Genomic DNA, 15527 nt, shown 5'->3' on the forward strand with positions numbered 1-15527 from the left:
CCTTAGCAATGCTCTTATAGCATTTTATTGCCGTTAGTTTTCTTCACTTTGATAAATGAAAACAAATCTCTATTTGACTTAAAAATTGACAAATATGAGGCAAACTAATATGTTTTGAGAGATTATGGACGCTCATATCAAATGAAAGTCCATTGGATATTCGGTTGACGTGTGGTTTAACGCAAACCTCTTATAGTGTACATAAATCAAGCTCGTAGCTTTCACTTTCACTCTTACCGATGTGGTGGTTTTGCTCCACCATTATTGCTTTATCCCCTCTGATGATATGAGTTATATGGGATCCACAGTTTCTTGCACAACAGAGCCTCTCGATGTGGCCGGTGGTTGCAGCAGTCGGCGGGGGCTGTCTCGGACTCTCAGCTACCGTTGTTGCACATGGTACGAGTCAATGGGTTTTCTTTTGGAATATCAATCCTTGCTATATATGCAGACAATGAGACCCTTGGAAGTTCTTGCTTTCAGTTCCACGAAGCAGCCCAAAACTTGTTACAAGTGGAGACATAATTTCGACAATTAATCCTATGATACATTTGATTTTATTTTTAAATGTTTCAATAAACATAGAATCTTGAAATTAAGAGATTACATACTTGTGGGGTAAATTTGGTATAGCAATAAAAATGAGGTGACTCATCCGACTTATATTTCAACTAGCCTCTCTGCACGCGCTCACGAGCATGAGAGAGACATTTTTACATCACGGGTGCTACGTGCCCCAAAAATGTGTTCTTTTAGATATTCTTATATTTCTTAAGTGATGACCAAAAATAGATAGGATGTCATTGCCAAAGGAGATGGCCTCGTCCAACTATTTAGGGAAAAACTTAAAATGTAATTGAAATTGAGAGACTCTCTCAAAAGGGGATTAGATTCTTTCCCCTAAATCGCAAATGAAGTGCTTGTAGTGACTCTCATTGTTTCTACCTCGGACTGTATTGCTCTTTTTTTTTATTGTCAAATGATAGATTTTGTTAGATTAGCTATTGACGGAGTTCGAACTCATGCCTTCATGCAAGGAGTCAACATCTTTCCACCATTATGGTAAAGGGGCCACTTGCAGGACTGTATTGCTCTTTGCTAAAAGATGAACTAAAATGTGTAATCTGAGGATGTTTTAACCCTCAGATTACTCAAAAAGTCATTGCTCATTGTTCATTTGGTTTAGATATTAATAGTGTCCCTATTGTTTGAAGTTACAAGCAAACTAATTAAGTCTGAGTGGTCAAATAGAATTTCTCCAAGTTGAATGAAATTTGCATTCTATTGAGAAAAATACGTTATATTCTTCTTTTAACAAATTCAATATTGAATAAAACTTGCTCACTGTCTGGATTATTTTCTAACAACCCACACAAAACAATGAGCATGAAGATCACAGTTACCTACTAGGCAAAATAGTCAAATACAGATATGTACCACAAAAGATCTTTTACATATCTCAAAACCATATACATCATTTGACATAGGATTCATCATAGTATTTGGTAGAGAAAATTAAAATTATTTTTTTGTTTACACCACAACACCGACACCATAAATATTAGCAACAAAGGCAGTCAGTCCCTTTCATTATGCAGCCTATAATAGGAAAAAAAAAAGAAGCTCAAATATGTCGGCTTACTTTGCAATAGTAGATGTTGTACTAATAATTTAGGATGCTCTTCTCTCCAAATTTTCTCAAAACTATCCTTTTCGTATAGCTCGTATGAATGCAACTCGAAAAATTGCTCGGAAGAAATATATACAAACTAAAAGTAAGCTATTGAAAGAAATTTAGAAACACACAAACATCATAACAACTCAGACTTAAAACTCAACAAACACCAAATAGTAGAAACTGAAAATATATATGCTCTTGAATCGAGAACTTCATCAAACGAACAACAATAAATCTAATACAATCTGTCAAAAACCAAAAGGGAAAGAGATAATTTCAAGGCACTGTAATGTCGAGGCCTCATACGGTAACACAATAATCTTGTACAATTATACAATTTCAAGGCTTTGACACGAAATGATTGCAAAAAAACCTTTTTTTAATCACAGCGGGCTGCGCGCAACTCACATTTTAAACGTATTTATCTATGTGAATTGCTTCACTTGTTTGTATTTCATTATTTTCTTTCTTTATGAGACATATGAGAAACATTAGAGAAAGGCGATTATCATGTCACATAATGCAGAGAGCAATTCAAAGTTTACAGAAGTTGAGGGAGAATATTTTATAGAATTGAAGCATTGTTCGTACCAAGTAGGATAAAACCCCAAACGGAGGAAAAAGACATCCTAACACTGAGAACAATTTATTTAAGAAGATGACAACCTGTGCTATATTGCTCCTATCATTTCTCTCCATACTTGATATGTTGAACTCCTGTTGAAAACTTTTTGTATTCCTACATAAAAAAAATAAATAAATAAATAAACACAATAATTTATTTGACAAAGGAAATGAGCACATAAGGGAAAAAATTACTGAAACAGTTAACTAACATATGAAAGTGATACTATCTCAAATGTGTATCATCAATTTAATTAAACTATAGTGAGCATCACATTAGTCTTTTTTATTTTTTGTTTTTCTTTTTTTGTACGTGCAACAACATAGTGCAAGGGTTAGAATATATTTGCACGTATATGTTGCATAATATAACATGCGTAGAAGTTACATATGTGTTTGTGTTTCTTCAATTTTGAGTTCAAAATGAACGTCATAATTTCAAGTACTTCATCTAATAGCTAATAATGACAATTGACATGCCAAAGAGGTGGAAGAATTCAAGTGATTAAGGCATTTGAAATTCACCAGTGGGGCTGGAATCGTCTTTGAAATAAAAAAGCTGCAGAATTCGTCCTCTCTGAGAAAAACTTAGTTCTTCTCTGAAAATTGAATCACCCTCCCTCAAGGTCCTATGGATAAATATGAATGTTTTCAAAGCTACTGTCAATGCCAAACACAAAAATAATACAAACAAAGTTTAACAGGAATCAAAACATATGTATACATATACATTAGCATATTAATCCATAAGTCAACGATGATCCATATACAACCGATAAGAAAAGTGTCATATAAGTGTTGCATCGTCCCATGTAAACTGGGACAACATTGAACTGGCCAGTAGAAGATTCACTTCAGAATAGTTAAAATTATATAAACTTATTTTTCCGTGTAATTATGCAATCAAACTCTTGTATTTACTTTCTTGCTCATCCATGGTATCACAAATTAGTGCACCATTGACAATGGATTAAACATTGCCCAAAACAGCAAACACCAAGGCCTGCCTAACCAATGAGGTTGCACGTACAGATCCTCTCACATGACTCTGTTATGTAAATCATCAACACATTGTATGCAGTGAGGCAGTGAACAAAGGACTACCTTGGTTCTTAGATTTTTAGGTTTAAGGTAATAAGCAATTTGTAAGCTAATAAGCAAGCAAGACATCGATATTCCAAAATCCCATGACTTTTGGCAAATACTTACTAAATCTCAAGTCCATATAACAACTCAAAACATTTTGAATTGCACCAAGACAGAAAGCTAGCAATCATACCTCAGCTAACCCACCAGCAATGACTTCGATCGACACAAAGGTTCGAATCTGATCCACGTTAACAAAAAAACCCACTCGCTAAAATCAATCCAATACCTGTTTCACAATTACAAAATGCGTTAAAAACCAAAAATGGACGAAAAAGCAAACAAGAAGCATTCAAGAGATTAAGGCATTTAAAAATTAGATAAAGTGGACAGAGATCAGTAAAAAGTTGGGGAGGGAAGTGATAATCTTTGCAGTGTGGCAATAAAAAATGAGTCCAACTAATCCAATCTATTCCCTTTTGTCTACTGGCTATTGTGCCACATAGTCCCAAAGTTTAGTTTTCTAATTTCATATGTTTGATAAATGTGTCAAACCCATTTAAATAAATACACTTAAAAGAAAATTCAATGAGAAAAACGTAGGAAAAGTAAGTATTCAAACTCTTCAATGGAAAAGGAGAAGGCGCGGAGAATTACCGTTTCACTCCGTTCTGGGCTTCAGAGAGTGAGGGAGGTCTTCATCGCAACAACTTTATTTCCATCGCTATAAACCGAAGCATAAACCTTACAAACTTCCATTACAGATAGGAGGGATTACATATGAACCTGTGCATTGAAAAAATTAACATCTAAAATTTCTTATTCGTGAAAATTGAAAGGAAAATGGATGACTGAAATGGAAGAAGAACAAAAGCCCAATCACATACTCGAAAGGAACACAACATATATAGCTGTAAACGTACCTTTGCAGACCTTCTCTTTGAGCTTTAGGAACCGGATTTGCATTTACTGTAAATCCGAACTGAAATGAAAACCCAATGAGGGGAATCCCTAATCAAAACAACATCCATCCCTGAACGTGGTGATTCAGTTTCAGCTGCAACAATCCTTCCCTGAAAGTATAGCCCGTATGCTAGCAGCCTAAAATCCAAAAAACACATAATAAAAAATTCAAACTTTGAAGCGATTTCACAAATTGGGATCAATAATCTGAAAACGTAGTTCAATTTTTCATTGCTCGGATGGAGAAAATTGAGGAATGAAAGAAAAAATTAGGGTTAAGATTGAACTTGGCACTTGAACTAGAGACAGTTGGCCGAGGCCGGCGTTGTAGAGAGCTTGAGAAACCTTATCGAACACACCGAGTGACGTCCACGAAATGCTTTCTTCAATGAAAAATTTATCTCATCCGTCGTTTTTAGTACGCAAAATTTATAGTATTTTGAATGTTTCATTATTTTAAGATGTGCACTTTATATATAAAGATATAATATAATATATATACAGGGAGCTTAAGGGGAGGGATCCCCATTTTTTAAAAAAAAATGGGGACACGCTCCCCACCGTTAGATTGACTTTAATGAAATTGTGTGGTTGGGATTAAAACACAGGTCATAGAATCTCAACCACAGGATTTCATTTAATTCAAATCCAACGGTGGGGAGCGTGTCCCCATTTTTTTGAAAAAATGGGGATCCCTCCCCTTAAGCAATTCCATATATATATATATAATCTTATAAATATATATATAGATGATAACAAATAAAGTGTATTATTTTTAATAATGACTTTAAAACGTGGACTTATATCAAGTTTATTCATTTTTAAAAATAATTATTTTTTCATTTAATTTACATGGCATGATTTGTGGGCCCACAATAATGCCATGTCATAATACGATTTATTTTTAGATATGACCCTTAAAATTTGATTTTGATTTAACTTTGCACCGTGAAACAAAAAAATCAACACTTTGTTTTGAAACTCAAATTTCACTTCATTTTGGCATGTTTCCATTAAATTCATTAAACATCCATTTAATTTGCTTATGTGGCTTATGTGTAAGACCCACCACCTAATATGCCGATGCCACGTGTCCAAGACAACTAAGTAATTAACTATTTAACATTTTTTAATGATTTCTTTTTCAAAACCAAAAGAAACCCACCCATGAACTTTTAATAAGACCTTTAATTATGCAAAACCCTAAGGGAGGCTACGTTCTTATCGAAGAGACCTCCTCCCTTCTCAATTGCCCATCCCTTTTCTTTACCACGTATGCTTTTTTTTCAAGAGAACTTTAATAAAAAACTCCCGGTATTATTCATTTTAACGAAAACTACATTTTTATATTAAAAAGTCAATCCTTATAGTATTCACTTTATTCTTTATTTTGTTCTTATTGTTAAACTCAAAGTTTTTAAATAATTTTCATTAGTTTTTTTTTTTCAATCTACGTTAGCATATTTGACAGTTTTTTAGACGAAATTAACAGATAAGGGCAATGTGAAGCAAAATTAAGTTTCAAGGAATAAACTACGACTTTTCGATTTCGGAAAAAAAAAAAATCAAAATTGAGTTTCAGAGAGTGTGGCTAAAAATAATCCTCAGGATAGTAACAAAAGTTCTAATGAAAGTGGACTGTAGGGACAAGTTTGATGACCAAAGCAATAATGAAGGACCAAGTTAATGAGTTTAAAACATAAAACACCAAACTGATGATTTTCCAAAACATAAAAGTTTGTGATAAAACCCCTTAATTATATTTAGATATACAAATATGTAACATAATTTATGTGGGAAGAGTCAACCCCTGCCTCTTGGGCTGGGGAAGACACATTTACAGGAGTGGGATATAATGAGCCCGAAGGACAGCTTGATTTGTATGTGGGCCCGAAAGCCCTAGATCGGTAGGGCAGTCATATGCCAGGCCCTCTGAGGTCTGGTGTGGTCTGCTCACGATGCCAAGGGTAAATTTTATCATATTAAGCTAAAGGTTAACTGATCGTTCCCTTATTTAATATGGTTAATTTATATATATCTTCACAGTTTATATAACTTTTAAAAGCAGTCGCAAGCGATATCGTTTAAATAAAAAAAACTAATGTTCGCTTTGCTCTTATTTAAAAACTATTGTGTGTAAACATTTTTTAATACATAACTGTAAAGTGAAGCAATTTTTTAATAAAAGAAATAAGGAAAATTTTATTTAAATCCATGTAACCTCTTTTTACATCAAACTTAGATTTTAAATGTAAATGATCATTTTTACCCTATTGCATAATTACCATCAAATACAAAATGAAATTTATAATAAAATTAAAATTTATCAATAAACCCACACTATAATTAAATCTTACTATCACTCATTGTTTATTATGTGTTCATTCTGACTGAAACCCTAATAGCTTTTAAGGAGAAAACAAGTTTTTTTTTTATCGATGGATGGTGATTTTTAAGTTTTAAATTCTCCAACAAAGGTATGACTTGATTTATGGAAATTTTTGCTCGTCAGATTTCAATTTTTTTTAGAACGTAGAAGATGAATATTTGGGTTTCAATTCTTTTTTCGTCAACGAGGCTGCACATAGTTTGTTAAACTTTCTACAATAGTCGTAGTTTGTTAAACTTTCTACAATAGTCGTAGTGAAAGTATTGATATATAAGACCTTTTATATTGAAAGTGAAAGTATTTGTAATTTGTTTGGCTTTGGCATATCAGAAAGCGATAGTTGTTGCCATGCTAGTCTGTCCTCCTATACGAAACTCTTCACTTCAACTTCATATTACAATTTGTTGTCGTTCTGATTGACATTTGTTATCCTTCTAATAAATTGCTTGGGATAGTGCATGTTAGCGAGTGCAGGTTTAATGAATTTCTTTCATCAACAACAACAACAACAACAACAAAGCCTTTTCCCACTAAGTGGGGTCGGCTATATGAATCCTAGAACGCCATTGCGCTCGGTTTTGTGTCATGTCCTCCGTTAGATCCAAGTACTCTAAGTCTTTTCTTAGAGTCTCTTCCAAAGTTTTCCTAGGTCTTCCTCTACCCCTTTGGCCCTGAACCTCTGTCCCGTAGTCACATCTTCGAACCGGAGCGTCAGTCGGCCTTCTTTGCACATGTCCAAATCATCGGAGCCGATTTTCTCTCATCTTTCCTACAATTTCGGCTACTCCTACTTTACCTCGGATATCCTCATTCCCAATCTTATCATTTCTCGTGTGCCCACACATCCCACGAAGCATCCTCATCTCCGCTACACCCATTTTGTGTACGTGTTGATGCTTTACCGCCCAACATTCTGTGCCATACAACATCGCTGGCCTTATTGCCGTCCTATAAAATTTTCCCTTGAGCTTCAGTGGCCTACGACGGTCACACAACACGCCGGATGCACTCTTACACTTCATCCATCCAGCTCGTATTCTATGGTTGAGATCTCCATCTAATTCTCCGTTCTCTTGCAAGATAGATCCTAGGTAGCGAAAACGGTCGCTTTTTGTGATCTTCGCTAGATTGCTCCGGTCATTAGTGTGGATAAGTATATAAATGGATAGAGATAGGAAAGCAAACACAAGATGTACGTGGTTCACCTAGATTGGCTACGTCCACGGAATAGAAGAGTTCTCATTAATTGTGAAGGGTTTACACAAGTACATAGGTTCAAGCTCTCCTTTAGTGAGTACAAGTGAATGATTTAGTACAAATGACATTAGGAAATATTGTGGGAGAATGATCTCGTAATCACGAAACTTCTAAGTATCGGAGTGTGGTGTCGTCTTGACTTGCCTTATCTGTCTCATAGGTAGATGTGGCATCTTCTCTGGAAGTACTCTTCCTCCATCCAGGGGTGGTATCTTTAACTGGTGGAGATGCACAAGGTAATGTATCAATTTCACTTGAAGCTTACTTGTAGTCTCAGGCTTGGTCAAGCGCGATACAAACCATGTAGTAGGAGTCCCCCAAGTCGCCGAGCTAGGGGGTCTGCTGAAAGAGGTGACAGACAAGGTAAGCAATCAGAGCTCCGACTGATTGTTCACCTTCTCCCCATCTTGCAGCAGCATGAAGGATAAAGAGAAGAAAAATGAGAAGAGATGATATGAGATACTTTTGCTTTTGAAGAAGTAACTTTCCACAGGCTTATTCTTGAACTGAGCTGGAGGGTTTTCTGGTTTCCTCCAGAGTATAAGGCCGACTGAAGAATTTGAGGGTCAAAACAAGTCCATCAAATCTAGAGTACGTTCCACCCTGCTGATATGGGATACTTTTGCTTTTGACAGAGTAATGGGTGTATCGGCACGTGTGCTGTTACGCTTGTCTCCACATGCTTCCTTGTATCCTTCGCACTTGCCCTATCTGTTCCTCAAGCAGATGCGGAATCTTCCCTGGAAACATAAGATGTTGAAGATGAGTACTCGAGAGCAATGCCAGGTAAGTAATCAGGTAAGGGGTTCCAGGCAGTCAGTTCCTGGCTGGAAGCTTGATCCAAGTGCTGACTGATTGCTCTCTTTCTCCTTGTCTTGCAGGTAAAAACAAGGCCAAAGGAAAAGACAGGGAAAAAGCATGATATGGGATACTCTTGCTTTTAACCCTGATGATATGAGATATTCTTGCTCTAGTATAGCTTGTTTGCAGAGGTATTATCGGGGGGAAAGAAAGCTGAATATTTCGAAAGGCTTCGTTGGGAGTGCCCTCTCAGATATGATGAAAGGTTGAGCATTTTTGCAGGTCTGCCTGTCCGTTGGGGATGGAGGTCGACATATATAGGAGTCTCCCTAACAACAAGTAGTAATGCTATTCCTTTACCCTGCTTGGTCATAGCACGGTAGTGGGAGCTGCCAGTTTCACATGTTTTAACTCTGTCAGAGCACTTTGAAAAAGTGGTCTGTGGTATCTGGCTCTCGAGATTCGGAGAACGATGCCTTTTCGATTTTTGAGAAAGCAATCATGCTGGGGGTCTGGCTCTCGAGATTCGTAGAGCAGTGTCTCTTCGATTTTTGAGGAAGTAATCATGTTGGGAGTCTGGCTCTCGAGATTCGGAGGGCGGTGCCTCTTCGATTTTGGAGCAAGCAATCCTGTTGGGAGTGTTGTCTCGAATGTGAGTAAAGGTTGGGCATGTTTGCTAGTCTACCTTGCCACGAAGCACAAAGGTTGACACACAGAGACTTTCCAATTATCCAGCAATGGTACTGTTCCTTTACCCTCTCTTCGCTTTTGAGAAAGTAGTCATGTTGGGAGTCTGGCTCTCGAGATTCGGAGGACGGTGCCTCTTCGATTTTGGAGCAAGCAATCTTGTTGGGAGTGTTTTCTCGAAAGTGAGTAAAGGTTGGGCATGTTTGCTAGTCTACCTTGCCACGAAGCACAGAGGTTGACACACAGGGACTTTCCAATTATCCAGCAGTGGTACTGTTCCTTTACCCTTGTGGGTAATAATATGGTAGCTAGACCTTCAAAATTTATGTGTCTAAACTTTGTTAGTGCTGTTTCTTTGCTATTCTTTTACCTTTCTTGGTCAGAGCGATGTAGTGGGAGCTGCAAGCTTCACGTGCTCAACTTTGGCAGAGAACTTTGGCAAAGTTATCTGTGGTACCCATGAGCTATTGTTGCGTGTGGGAAGTGGGTGATTGAACAGTAAGATTCATGTGCTTTCTACTTCACCAGAAGTCTTCGACAGAATGCCCATAATTTCTGCAAAGCTGAGTGTGCGTGTGACAGGTGCTGACAAGGCTAGAAAAGTAGGTGCCTCTTCGATTTCTGAGATCGGCCCTCGTGGTCTCTGAGCAGCCCAGCTTTTGAGAAAGCGAGCGCCTCTTCGATTGATTCGGAGAACGATGCCTCATCGATTTTTGAGAAAGCAATCATGCTGGGGGTCTGGCTCTCGAGGATTCGGGGAGCAGTGTCTCTTCGATTTTTGAGAAAGTAATCACGTTGGGAGTCTGGCTCTCGAGATTCGGAGGGCGGTGCCTCTTCGATTTTGGAGCAAGCAATCTTGTTGGAAGTGTTTTCTCGAATGTGAGTAAAGGTTGGGCATGTTTGCTAGTCTACCTTGCCACGAAGCACAGAGGTTGACACACAGGGACTTTCCAATTATCCAGCAATGGTACTGTTCCTTTACCCTCTCTTCGATTTTTAAGAAAGTAGTCATGTTGGGAGTCTGGCTCTCGAGATTCGGAGGACGGTGCCTCTTCGATTTTGGAGCAAGCAATCTTATTGGGAGTGTTTTCTCGAATGTGAGTAAAGGTTGGGCATGTTTGCTAGTCTACCTTGCCACGAAGCACAGAGGTTGACACACAGGGACTTTCCAATTATCCAGCAATAGTACTGTTCCTTTACCCTTGTGGGTAATAATATGGTAGCTAGACCTTCAAAATTTATGGGTCTAAACTTTGTTAGTGCTGTTTCTTTGCTATTCTTTTACCCTTCTTGGTCAGAGCGATGTAGTGGGAGCTGCAAGCTTCACGTGCTCAACTTTGGCAGAGAACTTTGGCAAAGTTATCTGTGGTACCCATGAGCTATTGTTGCGTGTGGGAAGTGGGTGATTGAACAGTAAGATTCATGTGTTTTCTACTTCCCCAGAAGTCTTCGACAGAATGCCCATAATTTCTGCAAAGCTGAGTGTGCGTGTGACGGGTGCTGACAAGGCTGGAAAAGTAGGTGCCTCTTCGATTTCTGAGATCGGCCCTCGTGGTCTCTGGGGAGCCCAGCTTTTGAGAAAGCGAGCGCCTCTTCGATTTCTGAGATCGGCCTTCGTGGTCTTTGAGAAGCCCAACTTTTGAGAAAGCAAACGCCTCTTCGATTTCTGAGATCAACCCTCGTGATCTCTAAGCAGCCCAGCTTTTGAGAAAGCAAACGCCTCTTCGATTTCTGAGCAGGCGCCTCTTCGATTTCCGAAGCTCCGTCGAGTGCAGATTTTTATAGAGGCTGACATTAAGTTCCAAAGCACACTTGAATCTCCACCAGTAGAAGCTTCATTCTTGCACTTCTAAGATCTTGATTTGTCCGACCTCTTCTCTCTTCAATACCTTTGAAAATGTCTGGCCCCTCCGACCGTCGTTTTGACTTGAACCTTGTTGAAGAGGCAGCCCCGCCTTCTCCAGACAACATATGGCGCCCATCCTTCGTCTCCCCTACTGGTCCTCTTACCGTTGGGGATTCCGTGATGAAGAATGATATGACCGCTGCGGTGGTGGCCAGGAACCTTCTCACTCCCAAAGATAACAGACTACTTTCCAAACGGTCTGATGAGTTAGCTGTTAAGGATTCGTTGGCTCTCAGTGTTCAGTGTGCAGGTTCTGTGTCTAATATGGCCCAACGCCTATTTGCTCGAACCCGCCAAGTTGAATCCTTGGCGGCTGAAGTGATGAGTCTCAAACAGGAGATTAGAGGGCTCAAGCATGAGAATAAACAGTTGCACCGGCTCGCACATGACTATGCTACAAACATGAAGAGGAAGCTTGACCAGATGAAGGAAACTGATGGTCAGGTTTTACTTGATCATCAGAGATTTGTGGGTTTGTTCCAAAGGCATTTATTGCCTTCGTCTTCTGGGGCTGTACCGCGTAATGAAGCTCCGAATGATCAACCTCTGATGCCTCCTCCTTCTAGGGTTCTGTCCAGTACTGAGGCTCCAAATGATCCCCCTCCGGTGCCTTCTCTTTCTGGGGCTCTACCGACTGCTGAGACTTCTCCTAAGCAACCTTTGTGAAGGCTCCGTCTTGTGTGTTTATTTTGACTCATGTATATGTACATATTTGTAGCTGATCGGGGATATCAATAAATAAGCTTTCCTTCATTTCAACGTATTGTGTTAAATACACCAAAGCCTTCTTCGCTAAGTTCTTTGAATTTTCTTTTGTTGAAGCTTGTATGTTGAAGCTTTCTGAGTGGAGCATGTAGGTTGGGGTAGTGTTCCCTTAATTTCCCGAGTGAGGAAAACTTCTCGATTGGAGACTTGGAAAATCCAAGTCACTGAGTGGGATCGGCTATATGAATCTTAAAACGCCATTGTGCTCGATCCTGTGTCATGTCCTCCGTTAGATCCAAGTACTCTAAGTCTTTTCTTAGAGTCTCTTCCAAAGTTTTCCTAGGTCTTCCTCTACCCCTTCGGCCCTGAACCTCTGTCCCATAGTCGCATCTTCTAATCGGAGCGTCAGTAGGCCTTCTTTGCACATGTCCAAACCACCGTAACCGATTTTCTCTCATCTTTCCTTCAATTTCGGCTACTCCTACTTTACCCCGGATATCCTCATTCCTAATCTTATCCTTTCTCGTGTGCCCACACATCCAACGAAGCATCCTCATCTCCGCTACACCCATTTTGTGTACGTGTTGATGTTTCACCGCCCAACATTCTGTGCCATACAGCATCGCCGGCCTTATTGCCGTCCTATAAAATTTTCCCTTGAGCTTCAATGGCATACGGCGGTCACACAACACACCGGATGCACTCTTCCACTTCATCCATCCAGCTTGTATTCTATGGTTGAGATCTCCATCTAATTCTCCGTTCTTTTGCAAGATAGATCCTAGGTAACGAAAACGGTCGCTTTTTGGTATTTCTTGATCTCCGATCCTCACCCCTAACTCGTTTTGGCCTCCATTTGCACTGAACTTGCACTCCATATATTCTGTCTTTGATCGGCTTAGGCGAAGACCTTTAGATTCCAACACTTCTCTCCAAAGGTTAAGCTTTGCATTTACCCCTTCCTGAGTTTCATCTATCAACACTATATCGTCTGCGAAAAGCATACACCAAGGAATATCATCTTGAATATGTCCTGTTAACTCATCCATTACCAACGCAAAAAGGTAAGGACTTAAGGATGAGCCTTGATGTAATCCTACAGTTATGGGGAAGCTTTCGGTTTGTCCTTCATGAGTTCTTACGGCAGTCTTTGCTCCTTCATACATATCCTTTATAGCTTGGATATATGCTACACCGAAACACAAATAAATCAAAAACAGCGGCCATGAAAAATGCTATAATGTTGTAAGCAGCTCCAGTAGAAATTAGAAACTTTACCAAAAAATCAAGTAAGATGCAGTGAAGCAAAAAAATGCAGGAAGACATTTGAAAAACAAAAAGCTCAGTTTCTAAAGAGCTCAAAGGGGAGACAAAGGACTCAGAAGTTCTTTTACTTTCGAGTTTATTTGAGATTTTATTTTATAATGGGTGTAAAGATAAATATACTTTTTAATTGGGTTTGATAGGATACTTTAGGTAATAAATTTGGATTTAAAGAGATATTAATTCTTTAGTTAAAAATAATATAGGTGTAGAGAATAAGTTGAATGTAGAAAGATGTTAGATGGGTTCAAATAAAATTTTCCAAGAAATAAAACTCTAAACGAGGGTATTAGCAAATAAAATGAGAAAGAGATATATACGGTCATCATAATGTTTGCCAGCTTCTCATAGAAGATTTTGTTTCCTTTCCTGAGTAGGTTGGGGTATTGGAAGTTGGAACCTCTTTTAAAATATATCACTAAATCAATAATTAGTTGATTCCGTTGAAATTATAAAATGATAAAAACACATTAATATAAGTAGTGCTACATTTATCATTTATTTGTATCATCTCTCTAATAGAAGTAGGGCACACCAACACATGTGGACCTTATCTCTATTAGGGAGGTGGTACAAATAGATAGTAAAAATAACATTTTTGTATTAATATATGTTAGGTTAACACCTAAATTTAGAGCATGCTGCATGCATATATATCCATTACTTGATGCAAGAATAAACAATTGTTTGCAATATCTTTCAATTCAGGGCGTGTTTACTAATCGGTAATCAGATTGAGAGGAATTGAATTGAGGAGAAATTTGATTGAGGAGGAATTGGAATGAGGTGGAATCAGAATTAGATTCATGTTGAAGTTGTTTACCAAAACTGTGTGGAATCGGAGTAGGAATGACATTGATGTATATAAACTGTTTACTAATTCACATGAATCAGAATGATAACTAATGTGATTACTAAAGTACCCCTATTTTAACTAATTTATTTTAGGGGTGTGCTATCCACACACCCCATTTTACTTCTCACACACCCCTTAATAATGTCTGTCCGTTGATCTTCTTCAATTCATCTGATACGACGGCCGAAAATTAAAAAGGTGTCTGAGAAGTAAAATGGGGTGTGTGGATATCACACCCCTTATTTTATATGCTAATTATTTTTAGTAAAACTTTTATTCTTTTTTTTTTAATTTTTTACTAGAGAGAAGAATTTTTTTATCTTTTATAAAACTTTTAAATTTTCCTAATCGCATAGATTACTTCAAATTTGATATGAAAGAATCATTTTTTATTTGCTTCTAACTCTTAATCACCCTAAACCCTATTAGAAATACCTACATAAAGTAAACTAAAATATAATTTTACTTCCTTCTCTCACTTCCCCCTTTCTTTCCCCAATCTTCTTTGTCTACAACCCCTTTCTTTCCCTTTTCTTTCCCCAGTATGCAATATCCACACCCCACCATCCAATCTCAGGATGAACCACGACCCACCCCATCAACCAAAAAAAAATTCCAATTTTAAAGGTGAAAGTGATAAAAGTTATTTCCTTCTCTTCTGTTTGGGTATGCAAATCGCAATTTCCTTGAGGATTTGGGCGTTCGTTGTTCCATATCATGTTCATCATTGTGGCGTCGTTTCAAACCCCGGGCGATCATTGTTCCAAATCGTAGGCATTCGTCGTTCAGTGCTAAGGCATCATTTCAGATTGCGAAGGTGGGATGGTATGTGCTGTGAGAGAAATAAATACATAGGGGAGTGATTGATGAAGGTAGGAGTTGTTTGAGGAATATACATGGGTATTTTGCGTAGAAAACTTTGATTCGTGGTGGAGCCCTCTACCCGGAATTCAATTACCACCTTTACGGAGGGAATCCAAGTTTGGAGAAATCCGGAATTGAACTCCTGAAATTGGCTGGACCCCACATAAAATATGATTCCCCAATTGCTAGTAAACAGCAGAATGCTTGGGGAGGAATTCAATTTCATTTCTCTCCATTCCACTCCCGATTGGTAAACACGTCATCAGAGTAGTGGAAGAAAAGTAGTAGGTTGGTCCTGCACCTTTAACTTCCTTTAAAACGTTTTCTACACATCAAATTTGTAAACTTTTATCTTTTATATATAAAGCCAGAGCCCTAATTTGGGGTC

At 38.2% G+C, this 15527-nt stretch overlaps 1 long non-coding RNA gene across 2 annotated transcripts; it reads right to left on the reverse strand.

Annotated features, from left to right (window-relative positions):
* Positions 1–2169: 2169 nt before the first annotated feature.
* Positions 2170–4800, reverse strand: LOC103430983 (uncharacterized). Of its 2 annotated transcripts, none has more exons than XR_003768595.2 (6): positions 4639–4800; positions 4312–4489; positions 4046–4174; positions 3582–3677; positions 2828–2931; positions 2170–2417 (listed from the first exon to the last, which is right to left on the reverse strand). It is a non-coding gene; the product is annotated as an uncharacterized lncRNA (long non-coding RNA). The 2 variants fall into 2 exon arrangements; XR_003768596.2 differs by having other exon boundaries at positions 4646–4796.
* Positions 4801–15527: the final 10727 nt, after the last annotated feature.

This window comes from Malus domestica, chromosome 14 (assembly GCF_042453785.1).
Source record: "Malus domestica chromosome 14, GDT2T_hap1".
NCBI lineage: Eukaryota > Viridiplantae > Streptophyta > Magnoliopsida > Rosales > Rosaceae > Malus > Malus domestica.